This window comes from Trachurus trachurus, assembly GCF_905171665.1.
Source record: "Trachurus trachurus genome assembly, chromosome: 15".
Taxonomy (NCBI): Eukaryota; Metazoa; Chordata; class Actinopteri; order Carangiformes; family Carangidae; genus Trachurus; species Trachurus trachurus.
The window spans coordinates 15488994-15506724 of NC_139906.1; the positions used below are offsets into that span (position 1 = coordinate 15488994).

At 45.8% G+C, this 17731-nt stretch overlaps 1 protein-coding gene across 5 annotated transcripts in view; it reads right to left on the reverse strand.

Moving 5' to 3' along the window:
• zmiz1a (zinc finger, MIZ-type containing 1a) overlaps positions 1-17731 on the reverse strand; it is a 100622-nt gene that overhangs the window by 74826 nt on the left and 8065 nt on the right. For all 5 annotated transcript variants that reach the window (XM_083987613.1, XM_083987614.1, XM_083987615.1 and 2 more), the window contains exon 2: positions 1195-1313. The gene's annotated coding sequence lies outside the window, so the exon portion shown is untranslated. The remainder of the gene's footprint in view (positions 1-1194; positions 1314-17731) is intronic.

Consider the following 17731-nt stretch of genomic DNA (forward strand, 5'->3'; position numbering starts at 1 on the left):
GTTAATGTGAGAGGAGGAGAAAAAAAAAAAAAGGAGAACAGACACGAGTCCATGGATACCAGGCGAGATGAATACAGAACGACAGCAACCGAGAGGCGCAGTAAAACTTGTCTTCCTATACTTTCATGTGTCTGCAGTCGTGTGCTGTCACATTCCGCAGCTCTGCGCTGTGCACTGGCAGCTTCTCTCTTTCTTTCACTGTGCATTACTTGTCACTCCGCGGATGGTCGACGCATTTGTGCTTCTGTGTGAGTTTATGTATGTATGTGTGTGCCTCCTCCTGCGCGTGTGTGTGTGTGTGTGTTAAACCTGTCGCTTTCTGTGCTCTGACGTCCGTGTGCTAATCGCTTTGGCTGATCCCTGCTAGTCGCGCATGTGTGTACAGTATTTGTGTCTGTCTGCCTGCGTTACGTGTGCATGCGTGTGTTTGTGTGCGAGGCAGATGTTCCCCTGGTGGTGCCATTGCTCACATGCACACACACACACACACACACACACACACACTGCACTAAGGAAGATTAACCAGCACTTTATTATTTATTTGCTCCCCACCCCTCCACAATACTCCTTAATCCCTGGTAGCAAACACAGTAAGAAAGGCTGAAGAGGAGAGTGTAACATGGAGCTAGGTGGAGGAGTTTTGCACTTTTATGGACCTACTTTTAAAAACATGACAAACTTTTCAGGTTGCATGAGAAAAAGCCTCTGAATATCAACCACAGCACTTGCATGAATATTTTCACATCCAGCATCTGTCCACTGTTTAAAAAAAAAAAAAAAAAAAAGTCAGAAAATATGAGCGTTTTGGAAAAAAAAAAAAAGATTCTTGAATCAAAGCATCATGGTTTTGTTCTACTCTCCAAGTATTGACACTGGCCACAGGGTTCTCGGCGGGGACTGGCTGGGTTTTTTTTTTTTTTTTTTTTTTTCTTAACACAGAGCCAAACAGGATCCTGCACAGCTCCTCATAAACAGCAGCTGCAGACTGCTCAGATCCCAGTTCCTCCCCGGCCGCCAGCCCAGGAGGGTCCAATCAAAACCAGCCACATTACTCCCTCATTTCGCCTTTGCGTGCCAAGTCTTCTCCGTGTCGAAAAAAAAAAAACACACACACATACACACGCCAGGACTGAACCAAAGAGTGTGCACAAGCACAGAGCAGTGGATTAAGAGAGAAAAAAAAAATCTGCTTACCTGTGTGAACTTTGACCTCGGTGGTACTGCCGCTGTGGTGGCCGCCCCCTCCCCCAACCCACCCTTCATGTATTCCTCACGCACGGTCCCTCGCTGACCCCGCTTCCTTAAGCGGTGATCTGAGGGGAAGGAAGACAGAAGAAAAGACTGTTAAATTTCTTTTAATGGATTGCCAGGGAGAACCTGGTTCAGACAGAGGACAAATGGATCACAGAGAAATACACCCTGGTATTGAAAAATGTATGCAGGAAGCCATGAGGGAGTTTGCTATACTGCCCCATTTATTCTACCCCCTAACCCTGCCGGAGAGCCAATGAACCAATGAACAACTGCACCACCCATCACACCGTGCCTGTATACTGCAGCAGTCCTGTATATCCCCCCACGCGACCCAACCCCCCGCTGCACAGGAACAATGTCCTTCCTAAAGGTTATCAGCAGCCTGACGCTTGGTCAGCCCTCATCCTGAGTCCATTACACACAGAGCAGTGAGATTCACTGCCTTAATACACCTCTCTTAGTCTCTCCTCACTGCTTCACTGCGCCCTTTACAGGCTGATACAAATCCAGCATAGGGCCAGAACACACACACACACACACACACACACACAAACACACGCAGGTTTTGGGATTAGCCTACCAGCACATTACTGCTCTGTCTCTAGTAATCAACGATACGCTTCAGTTCAATCGATAAAAGTTTTGTTTTGTTGTTTAAAATGCTGTGAAGAACCCACTGTGTGTTACCTGCCCAGGAGCAAACCACAGACAGAATTACTATGAGTCCCTGAAGGGTGAATAGTGAAGCATAAGGTGAGTTTCCACCACCAGAACTTTCCCCAGGAACCATTTGAGGAACTATATGTTTCAACCACAGGAACCAGGGTCAACATTTAGCTCCAGGAGCATTGATCTACTACGACCCAAAAAAGCCCCTATTCAAGGGTTCGTACTTTCCAAAGCTTCCGGAACTTTTGGGTGTGGTCTGCAGTGCTGAACATTTGTGATAGGTCGAGTACTCACAACATTTCATATCATCCGTGATGTTTAAAAACTGCAGCTGTAGGCAGACGGTTTTGTTCTGATGCAAGACTGTATGAGATGAAATGACAACCAGGTCCAGGTCTTGCTAACCATTTAAACGAAAGACAACATCCATCGGGAACTGGAAACTGTAACCTGGAACTAAAAGGTTAACGCTGTAATATCTACGAGGTTGAGTGAGCACAGCATTGGCCAAACCACGGAACAGGTCCGGGCTAAGGTGAAAAAACTAAAACAGGTTCATTTGTTAACTGTAGTGTCACACAAATGAAGACGTCGAGCCTGTCCTTCACTTTCGTTGTATAACCCCTGTCCTCTTCTTACCACCACCTACTGGATTGGAGGTGTTGTGCATTTTCAGGACTTACAGGCTGCAGTGCAAACGCAGACAATAATGGGTCACAGCAATAGTTTAGTTTGTTCAAAAAGTACCTTTTGGTTCAAACCTGGCTATAGAGTTATGTAGCTACCCTGTTCTTTTCCCCCGGGGGTTAATGTGGAGTAAAAACTGAGGTGGGAGACTATGAGCAATATTGAATTTACATTTGCCAGGTGGTACGAACATGATGCTAAATCAGTGCTTATGTTGCTGGATGTGTGCAAAGCAGCAACCGTTTGCTACCACAACCTTGTTTGTCTTTCTTGTTTATAAGACTTTTCTGTGACTATTATTCAACATCAGCGTTTTCAAACTGTCTTCTGTGTGAAAAAAATGACTCTTTTCTTTGCAGTTCTTTAGAAATACATATGAGAACATAAATTCAGTCTTTATCTAAAGGTCTCCTGGCAAAACACACACCACCCTGTTATCTCTCCCATTGTTTCATCCCTTACAATCTCTAACACTGAAGCAAACAGGCTTCCTCTGCTTCAGGGTGCCCTTGTGGCCATTTTCCAAGAGGTACAGTAAAACTTGGCTTGTCTGATCACGCAGTCGAAGAATTTTTTTTCTCTCTCTTTCTCTCTTTTTTTTGGGCCAGTGGAACTGGACAACGAGGAAGTGTCCCTCAAACAATAGCACGGGGAAAGTGGAAGAAATCTGATATTAGTAATATCGGAAGGAACAGGTGAATTGCTCTAGTACATCATCTTGAAAATATCTCCCGTTGGTATTTGGACGCTGTACTGTAAAATGGTTTAAACAGAAGGGGCCCATGGATTGAATGGGGGCCCCCCTCCCATACATCTTAACACCTGCTCATTCATTCATTTAATCCATGAGAAGAAGGGAGCACACTGGAGAACATACTGTGGGAAGAGGGGGTTGATTTTGGACCCAGGCCAAAAAGAAGAGGACGGGGTGGAGGAGAAAGCCATAAATACACAGGGAGGCGAGCAGGTGTCGCAGACAAATGTGATTTACAGGGTCTACATACCATACAGTGCTGGCAGGTAAGCCTATTAGGCTGATATTACCCAGCTATAACACGCACTGATGGGCCCTCTTTAAAAAATGTGTGTGCTGAAAGTGTGTAAAGGTGATGGGTTTAAGAGAGAGATTATAATATCACATTGTTAAGTTTGCCACATATTAAGTTCCTAAAAATTCAATAATCATATCTTTATTGAGCCAATTTTCAAGCCGTTTTCTTCGTTCCATGACATAGTTTTCCGAGGTGATGTCATTTAGGAGCCACACAAGAGAGAAATGTGTTTCGTTTTCTTAACGCTGGTCAAAAAAAATAGAATAATGTGGTTTTATTACAGCAGCGGTTAGCTTGGATTCTAGTTTACAAGCAAATACTGGGCATTCTTTTCCCCTCTCTGAAATGACATAAGGCTTCAAAGCCGAGGAGAGCAAGAGAGAGCTAAATACTGAGATGGCAGTGCGTTTCTGCATATTGGAAAACGCCAGGAAGCAAACACCGAAAGAATGCAAACGTTTATGAGAAACTAAACGCACTAGAACGTCGAGCGGAGATCTGCAATCGAGTTTCACTTGTAATACTGCATGAGAGACACGAGACTACAAGGAAATTGCTACCACTTGAGCAGCACACTACAGATGGTGTTGAGAGCCACACAGCACAAAGCAATGTGTTCCTTAATAATGTGGTGAATATTGCAGTGAAAAGCTGAGTGCTTCGTACTAGCTTCTGCAGACTCCAGCTTTTTTTTTTTTTTTCTTCCTGTCAGAAGTGTGAACTCTTTCATCCCAGATATAAGAGGCTGCGGTAAAATCCTCAAAGAAACTAATCGTGTTAAGTGACGTTTGTGTCTGTATCCATGACTTCTGAGCGTGTTGTTGGTATATGCGCGCTGGTGGGAGGGGTTATAGGTGCCACTCGGCGACGGAAAAATTCCCGTCACCTTTGGATCTAAACTCTGTGTCAACTCTCCACTCGAGTCGAACCGTCTCCTGTTTCATAATCGTGTCGGGTATTACTCTCTTAACGTTTCAGTCCTGGTAATCGTATCTGATGATGTGGCTGTTCATTGACTGAGATAAACCAATTTTCTGTGCAAACTCTTTAAAGTGATTCGAATTCTGGAGATGACAAAGCCCAAGTTTGCTTGTTAAAAGCCCTTAACACCACAAGGTTTACTTTAGCTTCCTGGGGGGAATCCTAGTCTCAAGCGGCTGCTCAACTCGTACAGACAGACACGCTCACATCTATACACACATACACACACACACACACACACACCTTATCATCCAAGGCTGAGGAAGCAGGAGGGCTATAAAAGCCAACCTCATCTCCTTAAAACAGGCAAGGCTGTCCCTGAGCGTCTTAACACAACTCATCAACTGTTAAACCAGAGAGAGAAGCTGAGCAGTAAAAATCAATGCCCCCCCACCCAACACGGCAAACAGCAGTCAATGATGTTGGGTGGGAGAGGGAGGAGCGAGAATTTGCAGCCGCATCTGGAGAGGTAAGGAGAAGGAGGGAGGGAAAGAAGGAGAAAGTCTGTGTTAAACTAAAAGGGTAGCCTAATATATGTAATTGATTACCTCCATGCAAATAGAAGAGCTCTTAAAACCAGAGAATGCAATTTAAAACAGCGGAGTCTCTGAAATCGATTGGCACTGTGAGCGAGAGAAGCCATTTCCCCCTAGCCAAGATAAAACACTTTACTATGAGCTGTCAGATACTTATCAGGAGGAAATTAGCAGAGGAATACCATTTTCCCAAAACAAACAGGTCAAGTGTTTCTCCTCCTTGAGTGGTCTCTCCCTCTCCTTCATTCTCTCCCGCTCTGATATCATCATCTGTTATTTCCTCCCTGTTTAAATGCCAACAGCGAGGAGTGCCGGGGCTGTGTTTCATTCAAACAGATCATTTGTAATAATAATAATATTTTTAAAAAATGCAGGCAAGGCCCCCGTGCGCCGTGGCAGGAGCAGGCCGTTGTTTGAAACGAAGAAGATGAGGTCTCGGGTTCGCCTCGGCTCCCGGGAGCAACCCCGGAGCCTGCCAGCGCCCGCACGTACACACTGACGCAAGTCTGTCTTGAATCTCCGAGCCAGATCTCACCAAAACAATATTTGCGTTTTTTGGCCTGCAGTCTGTGTTCCCGGCTGAAAAAAGAGAAAGAGAAAGAGAAAGAGAGAGAGAGAGAGAGAGAGAGAGAGAGAGAGAGAGAGAGAGAGAGAGAGAGAGAGAGAGAGAGAGAGAGAGAGACGGGGGGGGGGGGGTAGAAAGAAAGAAAACACACATAGAACAGAGCACAAAGAGATGTGGAAGCAGGCAGCAGCCCACACAAGGCAGCCTTGTCGGAGAGAGGAGAGGGCAGCTCGGCGTCAACATCAACACTGGTTCTGCAGTCATCGCTCAGCAGGTAATTATGATAACAACGTGTTCCCTGGGCAGCCTCGCTCTGATTTGGTTTCCGTGCACTTACCCTTCCTAAAATCTCCTCCTGATAACATCTGATATGATTACAAAGTCAAGATCCTTTTCAAGGAGTGCCCACTTATGTGCCTCAAGTTTACCGTACAGTAACTCTCCCTCTTGTGACTACTCAATAACGCGTCTCGGCCTTATTGTTGCATCATTCAGATCTTCATAACATGTAGCACATCGCCCTGACACAACTGAACCTCGCCCACCAGCTGCTACTGAACCCTCCACTGGCTGCTGTTACCTTTGATTGTAAACACAGTATTGCCACACGGGGAGGGAGGGGGGGCGGGGGGGGGTTAGATCATTCATTGTGTCTGTTATCATCCAGTTTGAAAAAGTGGGAGTTTGGCCCTGAATGGAGTCGGCGGAGTTGACCCTGTGATTACCTCTGCGGTGCGGCATTTTCCTTGGCTGTCATCGCAGCCCGACCCCTTTAAACAGCCGAGCGCTGCTCTGCAACAGGGCTAGGCTGTTGACATACTGAAGACATTTAAGATAATCCCGGAGATGTCTCTGTGTTTTCCAAGATTACATCTTCAAAGGGGAAACGCGGCCGGCAGCCTCTACTTGAAAGGGAGAGAGATGTGGAGGGCTCTTGTTCTGAAGGAGGGGGGGATGGAATAGCTCAAGAATGCAATCATGGTTTTGGAGTGGAGGGAAGGCCTGTCCTGGCTAGCTAAGCTGGCGGGAGGGTGGTAGGAGAGGAGTCAGACCTGAGAGAGAAAACACACCTGTTGGATGGGACAAAACAGAGAGAGAGAGAGAGAGAGAGTGGTAAAGAGAGGACTCTCGTCTGCGTGACCTGACAAAGGTTGTAAATCTCAGAGTTCATCTCTGGCCCAGCCCTGCCTTTTATAACGCCTGCTATGCCGTCATGTTGAGGTTAAATGGTCGGGTTTACAAAGTAAATTGTATGGACCCACCATATCATTTCTCAACAAACTGTAGTTTGTTACTACTTTATAAAGTCTTATTCACATTATCACAGGTTTTTTGTTTGTCTGCAAAACAGAAAGCCCCAGTGACATCATCAGGGTTATCTCTGTTTGGGCTTGAGGATTACAAACTGATAACAAAAGGCCTTGTGTTCTAACCTGGGAAAGGTGTGGGAATTTAACACGCAGGGGAAGTCTCAACAAAGAAGGTAGTGAAGTTGAATTGTGGACGATGCTGAGTGTTTTTGGAGTTTGACCTTCACAGTGGACTGGCTGTTTGGATATCTCTATGGTAAAATATCAGTTAAGTATATTTGTATTGTTTGTTATTTCGGTGCAGAAGCCAAACTTTTAGAAAACAGTGTTGGTGCGGATGGTGTTTCCAAGGTCATTAAAAGTTGTGTTTCTAGATCAAAATGTGACAAAGTGTGATGTTTGCCAACTAAAGTTTAGTTAGAGTCTCTTAATCCCCCCGAGGGAAGATTTGTCTTCTCCATGTGACCCATCCTGACTATTTAGGACTAGGAACTTCCTGCTCCCTGGGCGCTGTGCTGTGCTGTGCCTGTAACTCCAGTGATCATGACTTAACTCCTGCGTCGCCTCCAGGCAGCTCACTCCCACAGTGAGCTATACATACTGCATCATCACAACATATTTTCTTTCTCTGTTTTTTTTTTTTTAGATACTTTGCATGACATCTGCGAGGAGCTGTGAGCTGCTGCTGCCTGGCTACTTTACATCTCCCGAGCAAGAAGATAAGCATCAGAGATACTCAATGAAATGTGTCACACTCAAATTTGCTAAGGAAGCATCGAATAAAAGCAAGAAACTATGACTCATGTTTGCAACAAATGTCAGCGGTGACGTCCTCTGTAGCTCTGAGCGTCTCTTAATGACTCACAGGAGCGTTTGCGAGCGTGGCTCTGACGGACATAGACAGTACCATTTCCAGCCACTGACTGGCACTGTGATAATATTGGTGCTAATTATAGGACAACATTGTTTTGACACAGTGCACAGGGGAGAACTGTGAAGAGCACAGACGTAATGAATAGTAAAGTCCTACAACGGCGACTATAGCAGGCAAAAGACTGTGAGTCTCCATGCTTCCTCTCTCTCTCTCTGCCCCGGCCTCTTTCTCAGCTGGCTTGGTGACATCATCAGTGAGTCAGCGACCAGAGAGAGAGAGAGAGAGAGAGAGCCCAGAGCCAGGGATCAAAAAGCACAGAGTGAGGTCTGTCTATGATCAGCCGCACATACTGTACACCATGAGAAGGCACAAGCACCCACAGACACAGAGGCACAAGTCACACAACCACCAGAAGGCTGTTTCTGAGCCGCAGAGGAAGAGGGGACCGAGGAAAACAAATCTGTCATCGACAGGAGGAGGCCGGGACGGCGGCGGGTATAGAGACGGAATCAGTTGATTCATAATTGAGTCTCGCAAAGAAAGGAACTTATTTTAGAATCGGCGGCGATTAACGGCGACGGGGCCGAAGCACAAAGGCAACAAACGGTCGGCAGCGTTAGGTATTAGTATATACGGTTCCTCTGAGGGAGCTCTGCGGTGGGGCCCCTCCTCCGTCCCTCCAGCCTCACAGGCCACGGTTGAAAAATTAATGCAGCAAACTGACAACACTTAGGGCCTCCCTCTCTCTCTCTCACCCTCCCTCTAACTCTCACTCTCTTCCTCCCTCTCTCTCCCCCTCCCCACATGTACCAAACAGGATCAATTACCAAAGCAGGGCTCCACTCAGCAGCGCTACAGAAACAAGAGGCACTCTGCATCACAGCTGTATGTGTGTGTGTGTGCACGTGCAAGTATGTATGTGTGTGTGTGTGTGTGTGTGTGTGTGTGTGTGTGTGTGTGTGTGTGTGTGTGTGTGCGAGGTTCAAGAAGGCTTATGACGAGCAGAAAGAGGAGGAGGAGGTGGTGGTAATAGTCTGTTTGCTTCTCTCTAATGACAGCAGCAGAGTGGATTAGTGAGCCTCATAACCCATCAGCATCACTCCTCCCAGTAAGTGACAGAGCATGTAAATAACCAGTCGTGGCCACTATTAGGAGGAGAGGAAAAGAGAGGGATGGAGGGTGGGGTGGGTGGGGGGGGGGGGGGGGGGGGACAAATACACCAAAAGAGTCTGAATGTGTGTGTTATGTGAGCTTTCCGTCCACGCTCGCCTTCATTTGTATGCAGGTGGAGATTTCCAAGGAGTTCCATTTCTACAACATCAGCCAAGTTATTCAAATGCGGCACATCTGACTGGAGAGGATAACATAAAGAAAGGCATCAGCAGAAAATGGCAGCAGGCAGTAATCCCTCGGCCAGGGCCACTTGTGTTTGCCACGCAGGCAGGCAGGCAGGCAGGCAGCGCTGTCAGTGGCAGCACCTATACACGGGCCTTATCAGTGGCAGCCATAGGGCTCTTCTAATAACCCCGCTGATGCTCTGCGCTGCGAGGAACAGACGAGCGGACACACAGAGAGACAGAGAGACAGACAGACAGACGGACAGACAGAGAGAGATGGGTTTCACTTCCCACTTAAAGAAAGAGCCTGAGTGCCAGCCAGGTATCAGCCTGTCGCCGCGTGGCGCAGAGTGCAATTACTCATTTCCCTCACTTTGTTGCGTGTTAAGTCCTCGGAGCGTCACATCACATGTGCTGCCACTTTCATCTAAAATGCACCGCAGCGTCGACGACCGCCCCACCTCTTAACCCTTCACACGCACACACACACACATTTTGCATTTACGACACAGCCAGTTGTTTTAACTCAGCCACCGGCAGGGAGCATCATATCTGACTCCAGCATCATTATCACCATTCAAAAAGGTCAAGCACAGTGCTTCCACCCTCTTGGTTGTGATTTATGCCTTTGTGCTATTACTTCTGTTCACATTAATCTCCATCTGTAAATCTAATCACACCCGCCTCGCCATCGCAGCTCCTGGCGCTCTCAGGACAGAAGCCGCAGCCGACGGGAAACAGCTTATGTAAATACACCACTGTTGACACAAGATGGGCAGCACACGGTGCCTCGCTGCTGCGATGAGACGCACTGATCAGGGTACAGATAGGAGCAGCTATCACTTTATTGTTGTTTCTCCTCATTTACTGTCACTGTTCATGGCTATCTTTACATCCGTCTATCTCGATATACTTTTCATATCTCCCCGGAGCAGTTTTTTTTTTTCTCAGCTCTTCTTGAGAGACTGAGGTTGTTGTTATACTGAGAGAAACTGCAGACACAGTGCAGTCAGGTCTCCATTTGTAATCAATGAATAACTTGAAAATTGACACCAGTAAATGAGGGTGACGCAAAAAACAGAGCAGCATCTTCAAATAGAAGTGCTTCCAGGCGTTTCTGCGCGTGTATGTGAGCCAGTAATCATTACCTTCAGAGAGGCTCACTTGAAGCGTCGTGAAAACATCTTGTCTCGCGTGCCTGCAAGGAGCCTTGGAGCACTTTTTTTTTAGCATAGTAGCCGGACGCTCTGCTCTGTGGCTACCACATGCAAGTATAAAGACTTAATCAGGTCTCCTGTGTGGGAAATGCAGAGAGAATTCCCTCCGCACGGGACCGATGGGAACCTTGGCGATGACGCCGAGGAGCCTGGAGGCCTGTCAGCTTGTCTCCGTGCAGCTCGAATCAGCACTTGGCTCTCAGAGAACCTCTCCGCTTGCCTCGCTGACACGCACTCACACGCCGCGCTGACACGAAATCTCCACCATCACTTCAAACATCCACTCACTCCCTCAACATCATACTCGACATGTGGCGTGTGTGTGTGTGAGATTCTCACCACCACAAGCCCGGGCCGAATCACTCAAGCTATTAAATTAGATATTGTGTGGCACACAATCATCGGAAAGATCAAGTCCAGATATGTAGGAGCGCATAAATCCAGCTGGACCGGAGGCTGCAGGGAGAGAACTGTTAAAGGTTGTATTAAGTTTTATTGGCACGAAACGTTTAATCATCAATTTGTTTCAATTTTCTGTGCCGTAAATGTTGATCTAGCTTCACATCCAAGCCAAGAAGTGTCTGTGGTAGACATATTTTCATTCAATTAATAAAACGCTAAGTGATGATGTTATAAACAGCTTCTTGGAAGCCTAAAAAGCCTTTCTATCGATGAGAGCAGATGACAGCGACAAACCAGTGTTCGCTGTTGCAATCTGTTGCAACCACCACCTTTAAGATGCACAACATACAAGGAGAGGGTTTTAAGAAATCAATACAAAGCCCTAATTCCTTTGACGGATATCATCAACTCAAGATTTCAAGATGGTGACTGGTATTTTATGTGCCACCAAAATGCAAGGAGAGAGCTTTTAATAATTGATGGTGCTGGAGCAGGGAGATTTTTAACCGCTCTCCTCCTGTTATCAATCATTAATGGAGTTTCCATCAAAAACACTTCAACCCCTCAAGTATCAAATCTCTCTTGAAGGTGGAGGGCCCACATTCAAACATCCCACTTAATCAAAGGGCACACAATGTGCTCTCCCTTTCTCTCATTTTCGCTTGCGCAAATTAGGATAATAACAGCACAAATTGCAAAATTGTTCACAGCGTAAGTGTAAAAGTAGGCATTTTAGCTGAGGTCTTCTTGTGAGTGATGAGGGTTAATGGGAAAATTCTAAATGTTGAAATCACAGAGGGGGAAACAGCCTGCCAGCCAGCGTTTTTTTTTATTATTATTTTATACACTTTCTTTCTCTCTAATGCCAGATATATATGCAGAGCTGTTAAAAAACTAGATGCATCTATCCAGACCCGCTCTGCTCTGTAAAGCTGCAAGGCCTGCCTGGTCAAAGTCATACAGGACGCGATGTGCATTAGCGACACTCACAAAGAACCGTAACAGCGGCTCTACCCTTTAAAAAAAAACAAAAAACAACCACAAGGTTACACACTGAGATGTGCGTACACATAAAGATGCACACAAACACATCCTGAGTCATCTAGAGTTTACAGCTTTGGAGTGACTTTAAATGAATCAGCTAAAAAAAAAAAAAAACCTTTTAATATCAAAGTCCACAACAAGCCCAGCTGGGGTTACATTGTGTAAAATGTAGTTTTAATCGCCACAGCAGCATCTTCTCCAACAATTCCCCCACAGCCGCAGATGCCACATACGCAGCGTGCACCTAGCAGCAAAGTGATAGCTGAAATGATAGAGTATTCCTAATTACCCATCAAGATGGTTTTGACAGTGTTCTGTGTGCCAGTAATCAGTGTCATGGCGCAGCGCCAGTAGCGACTCGGTTTTGTTTGATTTGCAGTCTGCAGCTGAGTAGCAGGTCTTACACCATCAAAGCTGCAGTGCCACTCTCTCTTTCGTGTCTCTCTCTCTCTCTCTCTCTCTCTCCCTTTCTCCTCCTGCCAGCCCCCTCCATCCATCCCCCATTCTCTCACAAACCCCCTCCCCTCCTCCCTCCCTCCCTCCCTCAGCGACACACTCACATATACACACTCGCACTGTCCTGTTTCACTGGCCCGACCTTGCCTGTCATCAGGTATAAAACACCTTTTCCAGGCTGCTGCATAACTGGCGCACAGAGAGGACACTAAGAGGATTCTTGTTGGAGAAACTTCAAGTTTCCAAAGGTTGAGGCACACACAAAAAAGAGGCAGGGTGCATCAGGATCTATAAGATATTAATAAGTACCTATGAAAGCTATAAAAGGTGGATGTGTAGCCACTAATGAGATACATTATGACAGTGCAAAATGAGCTACATCAAGGTGAATGGGTGTTATTGAGCACCAACGTGCGACTATGAAAGAGTGATTTATATGGTGTAAGCATACTGTGGGCCTTGGCGATGGTACTGCAAGTGAACAGAATTAATGCACAGAGTCAGCCAGCTAATATTTGCTTAGTGAATGTTATCGGAAATTTGCAACGCAGCTAGTTTTTTTAATGTCTTTAGTAGTGTACATTGGCCTGGAGTTGGTCTGGTTATAATAGCTGTTCTAATCCTAAACCCATGCAGAGAGAGGAGCCGGTCTATACCATGACTATGTACACTACGTTAACTCACACAGCATTATCTCTTTGCAATGGCCACATACAGTACAGGCCAAAAGTTTGGACACACTCAATGCATTTCCTTTATTTTCATGACTATTTACACTGTCGATTCTCACTGAAATTCCACTAATGAACCCTGACAAGGCACACCTGTGAAGTGAAAACCATGTTTAGGTCAGGTTCACCTCTTGAAGCTCACCAAGAGAATGCCAAGAGCAAAAAGCAGTAATCAGAGCAAAGGGTGGCTACTTTGAAGAAACTAGAATTGGAGGGGTCAGAGATAGAGGAGGAGGAGGAAGAAGGAGAGGAAGAAGAAAAGAAGAAAGAGAAGACAAAGAAGAAAAGACATGTTTTTAGTTATTTCACACTTTTTTTGTTAATTCCACATGTGTTCATTCTTAGTTTTGGTGCCTTCAGTGAGAGTAAAGGAAACACATTGAATGAGAAGGTGTGTCCAAACTTTTGGCCTGTACTGTATGTAAACAACATGTGTTTTTGATCCGAACTGCCACCTGCACTTGAGAGAGCATTTACATTCATATCATGAAGCCATCATGTGCTTGGTCTCCTGCCAACAAAGTGTCACAGGTTCAATTACCTTTCAGAAGATAACAGCCATGTCTCCCATTTATCTAATCTGGGCCTGATTTTCATCTCAGGGATTTATACAAGTAAACAAGACGTCAAGATGTTCATTTTGAAAGCAGACGGGCGTCGTAAAGGGGGCTAATCTGCTTGTCACACTTGCTAGCCCTCTTTTACTTTGTGACTGTGCTGACTCACAGGAGACGAGCAGCTTCTGATTCAGTGACTCAGGAGCTTTGTAAAGCTGAGGACTCCCAAAGCTTTGACTTAATCAAATGGGCTTGGTGCTTTATATTAAAAGAACCGTACCTGCGCACCTGTGGATCTCTGAATCGCTGCCCCTATACGTAACCCATTGATGGTTGTTTCGCCACAGAAGAAGATCAGAGCGTTGCGTTGACGTTTATGTCGTTTTACGGTGCCAGGGCAGGACAAGGCGGTAACAGATAAGTTGTCATTAATGGCAACAAGTGTGAATGAGACTTCTGCCGCTAAACCGGTTGTTGCGAGTCACGCTTTTGGAAAATTTTTAAATCTGCATATTCCCTCAGGCAAAATTATGTTAACAGATATGTCAGAGACTGGTTTGTAAGGACAAAGTAACTCCTTCCTCTCCCTGAAAAGAAAACATCAGGAAGTGAAAAGAAAATGGTAATTCAGTCTGATTATCACAATGACACCCAAAATGCCTTTAGCCCTTTAAAGGGGAACTATGCAAGTCCGGTCGTTTTTCCGCTGTTTTGCTAACCCTCCTCCCAGCCATGTGTTTTAGATTTTAACGAAGCCGGTGAGAAAACAATCCATGGAGCGGTGGATGACGTTATATATCATAAATGCATTATGATGTACATATGTGTAGTCTTTTTTGTCATAAACAAGAGATTACGGGTTACGTTTGTGTCGCGCACTTATCTTGCAAGGCAGGTTTTCGGCCAAGAGATGCTAGGTGGAAGGCAGAGAGCCTCCATTCTCCCTCATAACAAGTTACAAGTCGTTTATTTAAACATCACAATTACTCCAAAGCTGTTTAATTAAAGCAGAAGTGAGTGATATATTTGTGTTAATATAAGTCTTAAATAGTTATATCTTCCGACAGCAATCACTTACATAGAGTGTTTGGACTGAAACACGGGTCTGTCAGTCACTCTGCTCTGCTCTGAGCCGAGGAGAAAACATTTATCGTATCCTACAGTTTTTATCCAATGAGGAGAGAGAACGGCATGCAGGGCTGTGTGTGCAGCCAAGGGATGCGCCTGAATGTGGTGACGTAGGGACGAGGACTGTTATGGTGCGTTCAAGGAAACTCGTATTTTTCCGACCGTGAACTCGTACCAGTTCGATCTGGTACGAGTTCACCGGTCGGAAGTTACGAGTGGCCGTTATAGTGACTTTCACCGGTAAAACAGGTCGGAAAAACACGAGTGGGTTGCCTGGAACGCTACAAAGTCGTAAGTTGTGACTTGAAGCTGTAATTTACGATTTCAAAAGCCTGCCTGGAACGCAGCATTAGCGAAAACGACCGGACCACTCACTTCTGCTTTAAGGTAAATATAATTAGCAAGGTAAATATCTTGCATGGTTCCTCTTTAAATTAAACATTTAAATCAACTTATGGAAAGTTGAAGTTCATCTTAAGATCAATAATCCATCACAGTCTGCAATGTGTGCTATACTAATATACTCTAAGTAAGGAGGAACAACTTTCAGAACTCATGCAATACCAGAAAGCTGTCAAGAGCTGTAAAAAACAGAGAGAACAGCTTTGACAAGTTGTACTGTCTGGAAATCAAACCTCAGTGGCAGGTGAGTAAACACTGATGTGAAGAGGAGCAGGTGAATTTAGTTGTTTCTTGCTTTGTAAAGGTTCCTTTGCTCCCAGATCTCAGATGCTGGAGCATCTTCAAGACGTTTTCCACCTCTGCTGTCACCAGCATCGCTATGTTCAAATTACATACCCTAAGGGCAACTAAACACTATGTGCCATGATGGATTAGCTGTCTCAATCAAATCTCACATCTCTGCAAAGTTAAAATTCATAATTGAGTGGAATGAACAAGGACAAATTGCAGCCTAGAAGGGAGGAAATTACTCTGGAACTGTGAGGAAACGTATTGGGTGTGTAAAATACAGTGTAAGAGATTTGTAGTTAATGGGCTACTACTGGCAAAAAAAACCTTGTATGGTCCATTAATAGTAGCAGTCCCTCTTCTACGTGTCACATTTTCCCATGAACCCCTGAGCTGAGCATTCACCAGCCTTGCCACTTGGTATGAACTCACCTGCTTTGAGGGGAAAGCTACCACAGCTACACCGATACATGTCAAAACACAGAGCGGGATCAATACACGAGACTTTAATCTCTCAAGTAGGTATGTGAAGTATCAAACTTGGCAGACACTGTGTACGTCAACCCACAGTTTCACTCTGACACTTTTTCTCCTCGCAACAGTCACTTTAACACAACCGAGCAGCCGCAATTAGCAACCTTTTATTCATTCTGTCATTAGTTTTGTCATTAATGGCGATGCCCCCAGGCACAAGAATCCAGTTTAACTGTCAAAATCCTCCTTTCAGATCAACTGCACATCATTGCAGCTGATGAACAGCCTGATAAAACCCACATTTCCCTCTGCTCTCAGCACCTGTGAGTCGAAAGAAAGAGCTCTATCTGGAAGACATGGGACGCTGCCAGCCCAATTTGACTTACACAGTCCAAGCGACAGACGCTCCACAAAGAGACAACAAGTAGCTTAATACCCCGGTGTGTGAGCAGCTATGTGCAGTGTGAATTTTAATGAGGAAGACAGAGAAACATAAGAGACACAAGAGGACCAAAAACACAGATAGAGCGCTCAGATTGTCTCCCACGGTGTCTGGACCGGCGGCTGCTACTCTTTGTGACCCCGATGCTTCGAGCCACAGATCAGATCAGGGACACTGTGCGACAGATGTCTGCCCCGGCGCTCTGTTCCAGGCATGAGTGCTGCTGGCACACACACCAAAGACAAGAGGGAAAGGAGAGAAGGAGGAGGAGGAGGAGGAGGGGAGCTGAAGCAAAAGGGAGAGAGAGAGAGGAGAAGATGGATGGAATGGAAAATCAGAGAGAGGAGAAGGAAAAACCGAAAGAGGAGAAGTGGATGAGGAGAGTTTGCCCTCGGAAGCCAGACGTCACGCCACACAGGCTTCGTCGGTGGGGACGAGATACGCTCTGTCATGTTTCTGTCAAACGTGAACCAGTTTGGTCAGAAAGTGACACTGCAAGTTAAGACATACCTCGAGCCGTGACTCTCACCCTGACTGACCCGGAGGGGGGGGGGGGGTAGGAACAGGAGACCTTACATGCACTAAATCCCCATTAGTGCTCCTTTCTTTAAAAACCAGGAGGCTGTCACACACTGAATAATGAGGCAGAAAAACACACAAGACATGCTGATAAAACTAAGGAAGAGAGTGTTCAGTAAGCCGCTGACGCCTCTACACCAAACTCAACACATGACCTCCGCACAACGACTCCGCCACTCTACTTTGAGGAGCAACATGCAAAAAAGAAGATAAGAGGAGAGAAGAAAGGAGCTAATTATAGCCTCGCAGCAGGATGCCCAGAAACAAACTTGATTATCATCATCGTCAAGAAGGCACAAAGGAAACCTGCTGCCTCCCCCCTTCCACCACAATCCAATAGAGAGGCTTTTAGCCTTCGTAATGATTTAGAAAGTGACAAGTCAAACAGATTTACTGTGACAGCCTGAAAGGGACCAGCACGAAGACTATTATTGCTCACGTGACCAGACCTCCTAACCCTTCTCCTATTCCCCCTTCTCCCACCTCGCCACCCCCGCCAGCCTGTTTCAGGGGACAGCGAAGAATGAAGCTGGCTCAATAGAGGCAGGCAACAAGCCTATTCAATTCCCCCCTCGCTCAACACGAGCCCCCTTCAAATAAGAGGGAAAAGCTCTGCTTTGTGGAAGTTAGTTACTAAAAGCGACAGCCCCCCCCCTCTACCCCGATAAGGATCTGGTCACGGAAAACTTGTGGCACAGAGTAAATGCAGATACCTTTGTGCAATTTTAACACCATTACCCAGAGTT